This window comes from Ochotona princeps, chromosome 5 (assembly GCF_030435755.1).
Source record: "Ochotona princeps isolate mOchPri1 chromosome 5, mOchPri1.hap1, whole genome shotgun sequence".
Lineage (NCBI taxonomy): Eukaryota > Metazoa > Chordata > Mammalia > Lagomorpha > Ochotonidae > Ochotona > Ochotona princeps.
The window spans coordinates 40909314-40925868 of record NC_080836.1 but is presented as its reverse complement, the minus strand read 5'-3'; the positions used below and the strand labels follow the sequence as shown (position 1 = coordinate 40925868).

The 16555-nt window shown below is 38.7% G+C and overlaps 1 protein-coding gene across 17 annotated transcripts in view; it reads left to right on the top strand.

Moving 5' to 3' along the window:
* The window catches only part of BAZ2B (bromodomain adjacent to zinc finger domain 2B), a 360709-nt gene that overhangs the window by 206106 nt on the left and 138048 nt on the right, over positions 1 to 16555 (top strand). Inside the window, exon 1 of one of the 17 annotated variants that reach the window (XM_058664526.1) lies at positions 13270 to 13428. The exons of the other annotated variants lie outside the window; for them this stretch is intronic. The gene's annotated coding sequence lies outside the window, so the exon portion shown is untranslated. Of the gene's footprint in view, positions 1 to 13269; positions 13429 to 16555 lie in introns of those variants that run through there. 17 annotated transcript variants of the gene reach the window in all.

Sequence of the window (16555 nt, the reverse complement as noted above, 5' to 3'; positions counted from 1 at the left end):
TGCTTGCAATTACCAAGGCTAAGCCAAAGTCGGGGTAGAAAGCCAGGAACTGGGTTCAGGACTCCTGCATGAGTGGCAAGAATGCACGTTCTCCGTTAGCAGGAGGTTGGAGACAGGAGTGGGAACAGAATGTCACACACAGACACTCTGGGATGACCCATTTGTATCTCAGCTGCTAGGCCTCATGCCTCTCACTCAAACACTTCGGCTTTTTTGTTGTAGCTTATGTTTAAAATTTTCAAAAAGAATATTTTAAGCCTTATTTATTTAATTTTTATCGGAAAAGTAGATATACAGAGAATAGGAGAGAAAGAGAGAAAGATCTTCCGTCTGTTGGTTCCTTCCCAGTTGACCGCAGCGACTGGAGCAAAGGTGATCTAAAGCCAGGAGTCAGAAACTTCTTCTGAGTCTCTAACGTGGGGACAGGGTCCCAAAGCTTTGGCCCATCCTTGACTGCTTTCCCAGGCCACAAGCAGGAAGCTGGATGGGAAGTGGAGCAGCAGGGCCATGAACCGGCACCCATATGGGATTCTGGTCCATGCAGGATGAAGAATTAACCACTAGGCTATTGTGCAGGACCCTAATTATTAGTATTTTTTATTTAATTTTTTATTTTTAATGATAGAAAGACAGATCAGAGATATCTTTCATCTGCTCATTCTTTCCCTAAATGGCCACAACAGCTGTCAGGATTAGAACCTGTACCCATAGGATGTATGTGGGCATTGCAGGCAGTGGCTTAACTGGCAACGTAAAAGCACCCAAAATACTATTTCGTAAACTTTGAGTTAATACTATGTATTTATGTTTATGATATGTTTTAAAAGGTAAAGAGCAAGTCATTCAAACAAACTGCAGGGAAGAAATCCTTCTACAAAACATGTTGCACAGGAAGCAAATGGTCCAGTTTATCAAAAAATGCAAACTCCTGCTATAGTCTAAGATAGCCTGGGAATCTAAAATGTCATCTTAAGCATATGATGTGGGAATGGATAAGGCTTTTCCTGGACTTTATATTTCTCTATATATACAAATGGCTTTACCATGTGTCTGTTGTGTGGACATTTCTCAAAAATCAGTGCTATTTTTTTAAGAAACGAAAAAAAAAGCGTTCATCTCTCCTTTCCATTTCTTATACTTCAGTACCCTAGCCGGAAACCTTTTCAAAAACCTTATAATAAATTTCACTGTAATCATTAGCTATGTAACAAAAGATTTTGCTTGGCAAAAAAAAAAATATTTTTTAAAGGATTTTATTTATTTTATTGAAAAAGCAGGTTTTCAGAGACAAGGAGAGATAGAGATAAGGATTTTCCGTCCACAGGGTCACTCCCCAAGTGGCTGCAGTGGCTGCAATGGGATTAGAACTGGTGCCGCTATGATATGCCAGCGCTTACAAGTCGAGCACTTTAGCCACTGGCTACTGCGCAGGACCCCCAAAACATCTTTTTTTATTATAACTAAATGATTTGTGTAATTTCATGTTTTAATGCTGTTCAAGTTTAGAAATATATTCTGAAAATTTCTACTTAGGCATAAAATATAATTTTAAATGTTTCTGTATTACTTATTTTTAAAACCATTTTTGTTCAGATAAGGTTAACATCAGTTCTGTCAAGAAAAGTAAAACGACTAGTCAATCAAAATCTTTAAAGTAACTTATTACCAATTTTTATAGTTATACTGAAGCAAATCTATTATGTTGTTGATTAATTACAATTCTTAGGGAATGAGTATTTTTATTAATTTTTCTGAAATGCTTCCTCTTGACGTTTGTCATTCAAATTTTCATCTTATTGTATAAGTCTAAATATTAAATATTTTTTGGTGACATGAAGAGGTAGGGGAGGCAAGGTCCTGATTTGATAGTCTAATCTACTCCTCTAGTTTGGTAAATAAAATACAAATATGAAGGTTGATAATTTGAACTGATGTAGCTTTGTGAGGAAAGCGTTATCAAATATTAAATGTGTTTCGATAATTTATAAACGTGCAATGCCCAAAGGTGAGTAAGGTTAATTGCTAAAGAGTTACATAAACAAAATACTGTGAGTAAACAGTAAAGGAAGGGTGACTACAGTGAACAGGGAAGGTTACTTTAATGGAAAGAAACAATAGTAAGAGTGTCATACATTAAAGATTTCAATGATTAGTTTCATAAAGCGATTTTATTGGGATGTAATTAACATATCCTGTTTACAGTTTTTACCCACTTAAATATATAATTCATATGTTTTTGGAATACTCGATTTTAATTTTTGAAGTTGTGGTATAATATGCACAACATAATATATATGATGCTGATAATTTTTTTTAATAACAGTGGCATTAATTACATTCACATTATTTTACAGCCATCACTACTATTTTCAAAACTTTTTTAAAGTTTTATTTACTTTTATCAGAAAGGCAGATATACAGAGAGAAGGAAATACAGAGAGAAAGATCTTCCATTCACTGATTCACTCCCCAAGTGGCCACAGTGGTGGAGCTAAACTGATGTGCAGCCAGGGGGCAGGAGCTTCCTCTGGGTCTCCACCGTGGAAGCAGGGTCCCAAGCCTGTGGGCTAGCCTTCACTGGTTTCCCAGGTCACAAGCAGGGAGCTGGATGGGAAGTGGAGCAGCAAGGACATGAACTGGCACCCATATGGGATCCTGGTGCAAGCAAGGTAAGGATTTAGGCACTAGGCTATTGCATAGGGCCCTCCAAATTTTAAATAACTATAAACAGAAACTCTAACCATTTTATCTTTTAATTTATATATATGGAAGACAGAGAGAGAAAGGGAGGGAGAGAGATGGAGAAGGGGAAAGGAGAGAAAGAGAAAGAGGTGTTTAATCTGCTAGTTCACTCCCAGGATGACTGCAAGGACCAAAGCCAGGATCCAGGAGCATCTTCTCGGTTTCCCACATGGGTGGCAGGGGTCCAGGCACTGGGTCATCCTTTGCTGTTTTCCCAGGTACATTAGCCATCAGCAGGGAAGTAAACTGGAAGTGATCAACTGGGACTTGAAACAGTGCCCAGTGGGGCGCCTTCATCACAGGTGGCAGCTTTAGCCGCTACGTCACAGTCAGGCTGAACAAATACTGACTCAACATATAACAGTACTTCTCTTAAAAGAAAGTGGAAAGCTTTATGTATGTGTTTTGCCTAAGAGAATGTGTATGTGTGAAGAGCCACTTCTTAAAGTGAATTTTTAAAAAATGACAAAGCCTTCTATTTGTACATAATACTAGTTTTACTATAATATTTTATAGAAAATGTCACTGAAGTTGGATTTTTCAAGCTCCCGAGGACTGCAGTATTGAAAAATACTATGGATTTATCCATAAGTAATTGATGTAACTTAATGTATTTCTACCCATTTCTAAAATATTTATTTATTTTAAAGATCTTTTTTGTTGTTTTTGTTGTTAGGCAGATTTACGCATAGGAGAGACAGAGAGAAAGATCTCCTGTCTGCTGGTTCACTCCCCAAGTGACTGCAGCGGCTAGAACTGAGCCACTCCAAAACCAAGCCAACCCAAATCCAGGAGCCAGGAGCTTCTTGTGGGTTGCCCAGGTGGGTGCAGGGTCTGGAGGCCTTGGACCATCCTCTATTGCTTGCCTGGGTCATAAACATCGAGCTGGAAGGAAAGTAGAGCAGCTAGGAAATGAACCTGCGCTTGTATGGGAAACTGGTGCCTTTTACGTGCAAGGCGAGGACCTAGCCACTAGGCTGTTGCACTGGGCTGAAATATTTATTTGTAGTTATCTTATTTGCATTATTAAGTAAAATCACTCACTGACGTTTCACTAAAAATATTCCCATTTGGGGGAGTTATTTCATATATGGTTTAACACTTGAGAAAGACTATTGCTGTTTTTATTGGCATCTTTGGAATAATGCTTAAGCATAAAATCTGAGAATTGAAGATGAATTCCGAGAGCTGTGCCAAATGGCAGACCTGAATTCAGAGTCTTGAGAAGCACTGGACACAGGAAATGAGAAGCAGTATTGGACAAGAGGAATTTTTGACCTAATAATAAATTTCCCTAGGAGAGATCTACAATTTCTCAGAACCACAAATGAGAATGATTTATACTGTGGATTCAAGAAAGGACTTAGCAGTAATATTAGATGTAATCAGTCATCCTGATGGGAATATTATTTAAGACATTTGAGAGTGATTTCTTGAAGACTAATTGGAAAATTCCTTTAAATTTCTCATCAAGGGGCTGTTACATGTGTATATTTGAAGCATAGGGAGTTTGAAATAAGTAGCAATTTTGAGACAGTGGACATGAATTGCTCATGGAAACCTTTGCTTTTTTGCTTTTTGGGCAAGCCTCTGAGGCAAGTTTCCTCAATATAAATTTGAGTCGCCTGAGCTTTTTTCATTTGTAAGTAGGAACTGAGAATGAGATTATGGTTTGTCAAAATCATTAACAAAAGGTAGATTTCAAGAAATCTTTTGGGAAATATATATTTCTTTTCTTAAAAGAGTTAAAAACTTTTACTATTTATTTAGTTATTTAGTTATTTAGTTATTTATTTATTGTAAAGTCTGATTTACAGAAAGAAGGAGAGACAGCAAGAAAGATCTTTCATCTGCTGGTTTACTCCCCAGGTGGCCAAACTGGGCAGAACTCAGCTGATCCAAAGCGAGGAGTCAGGAGCTTCTTCTCAGTCTTCCACGCAGATCCCAAGGCTTTGGACTGTCTTTTACTTGGGCTGTCTTTACCTTGAACATGCCGGGATCCCATATGGGTGCCAGTTCTAATCCCGGCTGTGCCACTTCCCATCCAGCTTCTTGCTTGTGGCCTGGGAAAGCAGTTGAGGACCACACATGCCCTTGGGACTCTGCACCCACATGGGAGACCTGGAGGAGGCTCCTGGCTCCTGGCTTCAGATCGGCTCAGCTCCGGCCGTTGCGCTTACTTGGGGAGTGAAGTAGCCTAGGGAAGATCTTCCTCTCTGTCTCTCCTCCTCTCTGTATATCTGACTTTGCAATTAAAAAAAAATAATAACCTTGAAATGCCTACAAGGTAAATAACTAGATGAAACAAGCATTTTAAAATTTTGGCATTACTCAGTAAGCAAGAAGATAAGGAGTCAATGGGATAAAAATTTAAATGAATGAGAAAATGTATAAAAGAGAAAGTATCATAAACGGCTTTCATTTCAGTAAACTTACTGAACCATGGTGACTGGAGTTTATTCCTAAGTCTGTGTATAACTGATAGAGTCAAATAGCACATAATGCTGTTATTTTATTTGAAAATACCTCTGCTCAATTGAAAGCAATATGATCTCTTTTGTATCTTGGTTTTTAAATTTTTAAGTTACTCCATTTTAGAGGTAATTATACTTTTATTCTTATCTGTCTCTAATGTTTTTTTCTTTAGAAATTCTTTTGTCATCTAATTAAGATTAATGCTGATGCAATGGGAAGTCTCAAGTGAACCCCAGTCTCAAATGAATTCCAGATCTAACTTGATTTCAATATGTTAGTGTACTGTGTGGAAAATATATCTCATTTTTTAGAATCAAATTAATCTGTGATAATAAGCAGATATACATTCACATAACTTAATGCCTTAAAAATTTCTGTCACTATGTACAATTCAATTTTTTTTAGTTACCATTGCTTTTCTCTGTAACAGTCTACTTTTCTGATCATATTTTTCACCTAAAACTTGGTTTTAATAATATTGTGTTTCTCGATATACTTTTGTTATTTTTATGGTTTACCTAATTGCCATTTCTCAAGGTTTTTTTTTTAAAGCCTGGTTTTTCTATAGTATATATAGAAAACAAAGCCAAAAATTGTCCAAATAGACCTGGAAGCTCATACTTCAATTTAAAGAATTATTTCCTTGTAGTATTGCCATTGAGTTTTCCAAGTCCTCAAAGAAGATATTGTTCGATTTGGTGTCTCTGAAATATTCTTCCATCCTGCCTGTCTTGTAGTGGTTTGAAGGCGGACTTTTATTGCTGACCCACTTGGTCTTTTGCCTAGTAAACTTAGGAGTTCATAGTATGCTTCTCCAAGTTTTGTTGCTCTTGTCACTATATTAGACTCCATGTTACACAGATGAAATTGGGTATTATTTAAGGGTACTTCAGAAGGTATACAAAAAGGAAGTTAAAAGGTTATTTTAGTGCAAAAAGTTTTCAAAAACCATAATTTTTTCGTAGTATGTATTTTCATGAACTTCCATTTTATCTATGGATTCCAATTTTTTTTTGTCTCACCATCCCTTTTACATGACCCTTAATATTTGTTGTTCATTTTAAAGTGACAGATTAAAGAAAATATTTAGGCATACCTGGCAGACATTTCCTTAGCTTCTGAAACTGAACCTTTGATGTAACAGTTTAGTTATTAACAATACTTACAGAAATTTCTAAGTTATTCCTATATAAAAAGGTGTAAGCTATAAAAATGGGTTTTGTTAAATATTGTTTATTCCTTATTATTTTTTATTTTTATTTAAAATATTTATTTATTTTTCTTGGAAAGTCAGATTTACAGAGAGAAGGAGAGACAGAGAGAAAGATCTTCCATCCGCTGGTTCACTCCCTAAGTGGCCGAACAGCTGAAATAGAGTAAATCTGAAGCCAGGAGCCAGGAGCCTCCTCCAGGTCTCCCACATGACTGTGGGGTCCCAAGCTTTGTGTGTTCCTCAGCTGCTTTCCCAGGCCACAGGCAGGGAGCTGGAAGGGAAGTGGGGCAGCTAGGACATGAAGTTGTACTCATACGAGATCCCAGCAAATGTAAGACGAGGACTATAAACACTAGGCTTCTGCACCAGGCCATATTCCTTGTTTTTTAAAAAACTGACAATTTATATATATATATATGTATATATATAAACAAATATCCTTGTTTATAACATTGAAATAATATCGAAGTTGCCCAACTTCAATATTTGTTGCTAGAAAAAATGAGAAATATATGCATACTTTTTTCAAATTCCTACAGCAATCTCTAATGATTATTATGAATTTTCTCTTTTTAAGATTTATTTATTTTTATTGGAAAGGCAGATATACAGAGAGGAGGAGAGATAGAGAGGAAGATCCTCTGCCCAGTGGTTCCCCAAGCGGCCGCAACGGTTGGAGCTGAGCCAGTACAAAGCCAGGAGCCAGGAGCTTCTTCCAGATCTGCCACGCGGGTGCAGGTCCCAAAGCTTTGGGCTGCCCTTGACTACTTTCCCAGGCCACAAGCAGGGAGCTGGGTGGGAAGCAGGGCTGCCGGGATTAGAACTGGCGCCCATATCGGATACTGGCATGTTCAAGACGAGGACTTTAACCGCTACACTATTTCATTGGGCCCTGTTATGAATTTTTATCAAGCCTTTTATTATGATCTTCTAATAGTATTTTAGGTTTCAATGATAACATTAGGTTTGACTTTCCAAAGATCCCACAGTGAGGTAGGAAGCTGGATACTAAATAGAAGGTTGCTAGGTAGTAAGTGTTGTAAGTGGTCTAATTAGGGAATATCCAAGAACAGCAAGAAATGAATACCTGCTGCTTTCTTGTGAGTCCCAAGGGTTCCCTAGAGGAGGTGACGCATGAGACCCAACCCAGGATATGTGAAGGAGGATGACAAGGACTAAGGGGAGGACCCTTGCCGGACAGCACACATGGCATGGATGTGGGGAAACCTGTAATGGATTTGTGAAGAGCAAACATCTAATATATGAGAAAAGAATGTGAAAGAGAAATTCAGAGGCCCATTAAGCAGAGGTTTTTATGCCTAGCACAACATTTGAGATGTTATTCCTACAAGCAACATGGAGACAATGAAAGAATTTAAGCAGGGGAGTGGCAGGATCAGATTTTTGTATTTAAAGGATTACTGTATTGAACACACACAATTACTGTTGGCTGTGTGGAGGAGGATTGGAGAAACGATGCAGAAACGTCTAAGAAGGTCACTGCAACAGTTTTGGTAAAAACTAATTTAGGTTTGTGTTAAAATGGCAGCAAGAATAGATGATATTTATGAAGTAGACTTAGCAAAAGAGAATGTGTAGTCTATGTATTTAGCATCTCTGGCTTATTTACCTCTATTAAATCCTTTTGAAAATCCTTTATAAAAGTCTGGGTAATCACATGGCTGTTGGAATAAGGTTGTCAAACAAGTTTGGCAAGTACTTAGAAGTGTGGGATAAACTTGTTAGTCCCTAAACTGAGTCAATACAACTTTATAACAAATTTTTAGTTGTTTTTCTTCCTCCCTCCCTTCCTTTCTTCATTTCTCTCATTCTCTCTCTCTTTTTTTTTTAATATGTACATATCGTTCAGACACAAGATTAACTAAAAGGATGAGTGCCTCAGAGTTTTATAAGTGACTTGGTTTACTGTGTTAAAATGTCATAGTATGGGTATGGTATTTTCAGTCTTCTAAAAATTTTGATTTATGTATTTTTGCTCTATTTGAAAGGCAGAGACAGAGAAAGTGAGACCAAGAGTCAGAGACCTTCCATCTGCTGGTTCACTTTCCAAAAGGTTGCAACAGCCAGGACTGGGACAGGCTAGAGCCAGGAACCCAGAACTAACTCCTGGTCTTCCCTGTTTGTGACTGGGACCAAATGCGTGAACAATCATCTGCTGCTCCTCAGGTTCACATGAACAGGAAGCGGGATCAGAAGCAGAGAAGGGATTTGAATGAGGCGTTCTGATATGGAATCCCAGTATCTCAACAGCATCTTACTAGACCAAAAACCTCTCCTCTGCCTTCGGTCTTGCGTATGGACCCTAGGATAGGGGAAATTGACTTCTAAAGTGTTAATGCCATTAAGTTAATGGCATTCTATTACTGAGAAATTCTAAATGTTCGTTTTCTTGAACACTGAAACAGCTTTGGCAAGTGTTTGACCTAAGTAATTAAGATGTTGTTTTGGATACGTGTTTCCTGTGTCAGAGTGACTGAGTTTGAATCTCCACTGTGGTCCTGATTCCAAATGCCTGCTAATGCCCATCTGGGAGGGAGACTTCCCTAATCTGAAGATGAAAGTCCTAGGCTCCAATCAGAAGATGAAACTGTTCTTTTTCTTTCTCAAAAAGCAAGCAAAACAAACAAGAACAAGAACAAAAACCAGAAAAATGCCCCGTCTTATGGAGATTAAATTCATGCGCCATCACTTCTGTCTCTTAAAGAAGGCAGTTCAGTTTTTATTCAGAGTTGAGCAACCATCACCACAAACAATGAAAACATTTCATCATCCCACAGAGAAACCAGCCTGCTGGCAGCTGTAGGCAGGTACTCTGCTGCCACTCTCTGTAGATTTGCCTTTTCTTGAAAGTTTGTATAAATGGAGTCACATCATTTTTACTCATTTTTCACTGGTTACTTTCACTCACCCCCATGTTTTCAATGTTCTTTCATGTTGTAGCACATATTATTGCTTTCTTTCTTTTTTTTTTTTTTAAAGATGTTTTTGTTGTTGTTGTTTATTTTAAAGCCAGAGCTACAGAGAAGTAAAAAGTAAGAGAGAGGGAGAGAGAGAGAGAGAGAGAGAGATATCCAGTTTCACTGCCCAAATGTCCACATGGTCAGAGCTGGGCCATACGAAGCCAGGAGCCAGGAACTTGGGCCGGGTTTCTCTCCTTGGCTCAGGGGTGGAGGGGCTCAAGCACTGGGCAATCCTCTGCTGCTTTCCCAGGCATGTTAGCAGGGAACTGGATCACAGGTGGAGCAGCGGGGACTGCAACTGGATGGGTGTCCATGTCACACTGGCTTCCATTTCATTCCTTATTATGGCGGGATAATATTTGATTATATGTATGTAACACATATTATCTACTTGTAAGTTGATGGCAATTTATGTTATTTCTACTTTTTGTCCATTATAAACAGCAGCTCAAATTGTCCATGCGTAGGTTTTGGTGTAGACATGCTTTCATTACTTGGGTACTTTTGCTTTTTATTTTTAATGTTATTAAAGATTTTTTTTTTATTGGAAAGTCAGATTTTACAGAGAGAAAGACAGAGAGGAAGATCTTCTCACCCTCTGGTTCACTCCCCAAGTGGCTGCAGCAGCTGTAGCTGAGCCGATCCGAAACCAGGAGCCAGGAGCCTGTTCCTGGTCTCCCACATGGATGAAGGATCCTAAGGCTTTGGACCATCATCTACTGCTTTCCCCGACAACAAGCCGGGAGCTGGAAGGGAAGTGGAGCTGGTAGAACACAAGCTGGCACCCATATGAGATCCCAGTGGTTGTAAGGTGAGGATTTAGCCACTAGGCTATCATGCTGGGCCCTGTTTTTGTATTTTTAAAAGGCAGATTTTGCAGAGAGAAAGAAACAGAAGGTCCTCCATCTGCTGGTTCATCCCCCAGACAGCCACAATAGCCATAGCTAAGAAAGAATTCTAGAACAGAGTTACACTTAAACCTAGGCTTACTGATAAGGTTAGGGTCATCTGAAGCGGTGTCTTAACCGCTTTGCCAAACAGCACCCCAGTGGAAGCTCTCCTGGATGTAGTGAAGGCCATGTTAAGGTTTGTTAGAGATACATAGGGCCTTGTAATATGAAGCTGGTTAATTTATGCCTCAGTATTATCATAGAGGGTCTTGATCCTTCCAAATTAAAACTAGGAATATTCATATTTAAGCGTGTTAGTGCAATAAGACAAGGACAACTGTATGTAAGTCATGAAACAATATAAAATATGATTGGAATGGACAGGATACTTTGGAAGAGTAAGTTAATAATTTGACTACATTTTTAAAAAATGTATTCTTTTCTATTGGAAAGGCATATTTTTCAGAGAGAAAGAGAGACAGAAAGATCTTTCATTTGCTGGTTTACTCCCCAAGTGGGAGCAACAGCTAGAGCTGCGTCCATCTGAAGCTGGGAGCCAGAAGCTTCTGGGTCTCCCACATGGCTGTAGAGTCCCAAGACTTTGGGTGGTCTTCCACTGCTTTCCCTGGCCACAAGTGGGAAATTGGATGGGAAGTGGAGCAGTTGGGAAATGAACTGACCTCTCTATGGGATGCTGGGTCTTGAAGGTGGAGGCTTAGCCAATTGAGCCATGGCATCAGCCCCTACCTTTTTTTTAATAGAATGATAAATGGAATTATATAGTGTTAGCAGTTATTTGGAGAGTTTTTTTAGTTATTATTTTTTGATAATCTTTACATAGTTGGTTAGGGCACAAAGGGTCAAGAGCTACAGGAAAGTGGGTACGACCATTGTTTCCACATTCTCTGTTTCTCTGTATCTGGGGTAAAGGGAGAGATAAAGAGAGAAGCCCCACCCAGCTTCTCACCCAGGCCAAGGTCCCCGACGTGGGGCATGCTCCGAGGGTACTGCTCGGACAGTTCAGCAGTTCTGAATTGCTGCCAATCTCACCATTTATTTTGGAGATTATTAATATCACAAAGGAAAAAAACACTTTGCTCCCAAATTACTGGAAAACAGAAAAACCTTAAACTGAAAATGAAAATAAAAATTTCACTGTTATCTAAAAAGACAAGCTCAAATTCTACAGAACTAAAATAAGGGTGACACTGTTTCACCTGCCAGATTGACAGAGAATAGCCTATTATTACTCTTAAGTATCTCTTCAGATAGACCTGTGAAAGAATCTTGCTGGAATTTAAATTCTCTCGATGTTTTAAACTTCCTTTTCCTATGTTAACTTACGCATAAAGAAAAGATTCTGACTTTTATCTCACTATTTTTCCACTCTTGCTTCCTGTGTTTTGAGGAGATAAAGGTGTTTTCCTCTCTCTGTTCTCCCAGCCACAAACAGAAGAACAAAGCTCGCAGCAGGAAGTGTGTTAGACTCTCTGTAAATAGCTCTTGGTTGTAAAGGTAGTGAATCCCACTGTACTGATTTACAAACTGAGGCTAACTAAAACATACTGACTGTGTATTGAACAATACGGCGAATTCATAAAACAAATACAAAACAGGAAAAAGTCAATATAATTAGAAGCTTCTAGTTGAAAGCTTAAGTGCTCTATAATTCAAAGGCGGGAAGTCGTGACCAAGGATTAGTCAGATACAGTTTTATGGATAAAGTGACTCTGGGGCCTATATTTAATATAGTAGAATATTTGGATTGTTACAAGGAAAACCAGAATGTGTTTCAGTGGTGTTAATAACATGAGCAACAAGGAGAAAAGGCAAGCATGTGCCTGCCATGTGTTTAGGAAGTTTTCTATGGGTCTCTTTATGTTGCAAGAAACAGTAATGTTGCAAGAAAGAGTAATCCTCAAATTCAAGAAAGGGATAGATACTGGAAAGGCTACAGAGAAGCCTCTGGGAACAATCTAACAAAAGCAAAAGAGCAGAGCTGAGAAAAAGAACCTGGTACTAACCACACTGAACTCTGTCTCGGCCACCTCACTTCAGCAGCATCCTTGTTCACCTTGGGTTGACTTGGTTTTGTTAGTCCTACCCATCATGACATACGTTGAATCTGTATTATTTTTCTGTTGCTATACCAAAGTGACTGCCGCTTAGCTCAGGTTCTTACAAGAAACTTAAACTTGGCTTGGATTAGGTCTCCACAGTTGCTCCAGCTTCCTAGAGTACAAAGCCTTCACGTAGCTTGTATCCCAAGCACATAGCATGTTTTATAGTTTACTAAATGCTTTCTGAAAGCCTTAAGTTTCCATGAATGATTAAACTTTATATAATTGATACCACTTGTGGCATCTAAGCGAAATAACTTTGAAGAATCCTTAATTAGCTGAGTGAACAGAGTAAAAGATTAACATTTAGGTGCCCAACTAAATTAATGTTCCGTATTTCTTTGTTGTATATAAGAGTGGATAGTTAATATTTGGTCCCTTAATCTTTAAGGAGATCCTACAAATTTTGCAGAACTATTCTCACACAAATGGGTTCTGTGGAAACAAAGAAAAACAAAACTGGGTTCTGCTAGTGTGGTATTAGTAATATGATTAGGAATCCCAAAAAATCCTTCTGTGCTTCCCTATAGAAAACATACATTCATGAGAAATCAAAGAAATAGATCTTTTAAAAAAAACTTTGTCAGTTACGCAGAGCATTTCACTTTTTGGGTGTGTGGATTTCGTGGCCTCCACTGCCTTATACCCTGCAGTTTTTAACGTGTCACTGCAACCAGCACTAAGAAAATTCCATGTATAAAAAGGCTGAAAGTGTCGAGTCGGTTGCCAGAGTTCCCTGTGATGATTCACCTTTGCTTTGCTCACTAAGTATCGGGTTCCTCTGGAATTGTGATGTAAGTTCTAGCATGAAAGGACAGTGGAATACCGAAGCTCCAGCTTCTCTTTCAACCCTTGAGAGACCTTTGCTATCCAGAGAGACGTCACTGTCCGAGGAGGGCCGATGGGGATCCCGCACAGAAACCCTTCTCTGCTGCCTTTCTGTGGTGCCTTCTCTCCTTCCTGGCAATGAATTCCTTCTAACGAAATACCCTGACGCCTTAGAGCAGGTACATGTTTATGTGTATGGCTCTTCCACACTAATCACCACACCTACAGTGTTGCAGATAGAGCAAAACTCGCGTGCTGTGTGCTAGGGAGACTTTAGTGCAAATGTTTTGGAAATAAGGAAAGATGTGATGAGAGTTGTTTCAGATTATCTTCGGAAAACAGCTGTTTAAAGTGAGTACTTATAATTAAGCTAAATGCTGCCTCTAATAATTTCTAATTGATTTTAATGAAATTCCCAATATTTTGGAAACAGTAAATAGACTGAAAAAAACCTAATACCCTGAAAATAAGCTAACTCTCTACTGGCTGATATGACTTCTTACATATCAACCTTCTTCAGGAAAACTGTATACAGTAGTAACTGCCCCAAAGGTGACATCTCATGTTTTCACTGTCTTAATCATTTATTTATTTAATATGAAATAATTTTCCTTACTACAGAAGAATGTTTCAATATCTAAGGGAAAGTATTGTTTAAGTCAGTACTAAATAATAGAAATTTATTGTAATAATGCTGTGAAAATTTTGGATGCTTGACATATGGTAGCATGACTATTTAATTTTCATTAAAGATTTTTTATTTACTTATTTCCACTTTTTGAAAGAGCGCCAGAGAAAAATCTTCCAACTGCTGGTTTATTCAGCAAATGCCCTCACCAACTGGGGCTTGGCTGGGCTGAAGCTGGGAACCCAGATCTAAATCCATGCTTTCTGTTTGTGGGTAGCAGTGACCCCAGCCCCTGAGCCATGACCTTCTGCTTGCTGATATATACAGCAGCAGCTGGAGTCAGAAGTGGAAGTGAGACTCAAACCCCAAGAGCCTCTCTGAAATGGGATGCCTTCCATGTGACAGTAACTGCTGTTCTACACACTGACCACTATGCAGTTTTAATGACTTCAGATTTAATTTTCTGCCTGTCATATATGGATACTGTACTGGATAGTACTAATTTAGATATGGCTTTTGATGCAATGAATTTTTGGTTTATCAAAATGGCTTGCTGTCAAATTGGATGCTGTCTTTAATCATGAGAATGAAATGCCTTGCCTAGGGCTGGTTTTATAACTTCTTGAACATGTAACTATACAGAGAAGAGCTATTTAAAATGACTTTAAAACACTGTAGTTTCACCAGATAAACCTAGTGGATTATATTCTTAGCATCTAATGCCTGTGTTTTCAGTAACTCTGTTGTTGGATTGTTTTAAAATTGTTATTCTAAGGCTATTGGTCCGATATTGTGGCAAAATTAAAACACTGATTCTATGATGAATGTTGAAAAATGACAGAAACTGTGGGGTTTTGGCAAACAGACTGAAATTTTTGTTGAATTAAAAGCAGAAAATACAGATATAAAAATTTATATGACACAAAAAAATTCCATAGTATTTCCTCTATTGTTAAGGAGTGAAAACAGGGTGTTACTCTATTGTTAATAGAGTGAAATTCATGTATTTGTATGGAATTCTGCTTTTGAGTTATACATGTGCTTTTCATGTTATTGTTTTAAGAAGGGGGAAGGGGACCAGGCGGCGTGGCCTAGCGGCTAAAGTCCTTGCCTTGAGCGCCCCGGGATCCCATATGGGCGCTGGTTCTAATCCCGGCAGCTCCACTTCCCATTCAGCTCCCTGCTTGTGGCCTGGGAAAGCAGTTGAGGACGGCCCAATGCATTGGGACCCTGGTTCCCGGCTTCGGATTGGCGCGCACCGGCCCGTTGCAGCTCACTTGGGGAGTGAATCATCGGACGGAAGATCTTCCTCTCTGTCTCTCCTCCTCTGTGTATATCTGGCTGTAATAAAATGAATAAATCTTTAAAAAAAAGAAAATAAATAAATCTTAAAAAAAAAAAAAAAAAAGAAGGGGGAAGGAAGCCCAAGAGACCGTGCTTTCATGCAGTGGTTCACTTCCCAAATGCCAGAAGCAGCCAGATGTCCATGGTGGTGCCAAAGACCGAAGGACAGCTGAAGACTGAAGCACTTGAGCCATAAGCTGCTGCCTCCTCGGGTGAACAGTCAGTGAGGCACTCGAAGCAGATCAGAGCCAGGACTGGAACCCAGGGAGTCTGGGATGGGGTGCAGGCATCTTGAGCACATCATAACTACTGTGCCAAATGTCTGCCCTCAAAACTATGGCTATTTTGGAACACATTTGATAGAATACTAATTCCAGTGTTAGGATTTAAAAACATAACAGGATACTGCTTTTTTCCTGCTATATTTTTATTTTAAAATATAATAAATTAAGTAAATTAAAATATAGATATATATTTTATATTTATAATATTTTATATAAATTTATTTTAAAATATAAATTAAGGAAATGTAAATTAAGGCATGTAATTAATTAATATGTGTTTTTTATTTAGCAAATATTTAATTAGTAACGATTTGGGGCATAATACTCTTATAAGGCTCTGTGGAAAGTGTTGGAGAAATAAAACATGATTTCTACGCCCATAGCAAATTATTAGGGAGATTTATGCACATTCATATTAATACAGAATAAAAGAGTTTAAGTGCATTTTGTTGCCAATTTGTCTTTATAGAGATCTGAGAAAAATGCAAGTCAATCAGGGATACATAATAGTTTTACATATTCTATGTTAGAGTGATGAAAATTGGCCTTTAGATTTTCAAGATGTCCTTCTGACAGGCCAGTTCTTGGGGTTTAAAGCTGCCAGCAGGCCCCAAGGTCACCAAGGGTGAGGCAGTGGTGCTCTTTGGCCATAAGAGCCGCAGGGACAAGCTGGTGAAGAGTGTCCACTTTATTATGCACAAGTTACAGGGTTTATTTATTTATTTATTTTTAATTTTATGATTATTATTATTTTTATTAGAAAGTCAGATATACAGAAAGGAGGAGACAGAGAGGAAGATCTTCTGTTCATTGATTCACTCCCTAAGTGGCTGCAATGGCTGGAGCTGAGCTTTACAAAGCCAGGAGCCAGGAGCTTCTTCTGGGTCTCCCATGCAGGTGCAGGGTCCCAAGGCTTTGGGCCATCCTTGACTGCTTTCCCAGGCCACAAGCAGAGAGCTGGATTGGAAGTAGGGTGGCTGGAATTAGAATCACTGCACGTACAAAGGGAGGACTTTAGCTGCTAGGCTACCAGGCAGAGCCCCAGGTGTT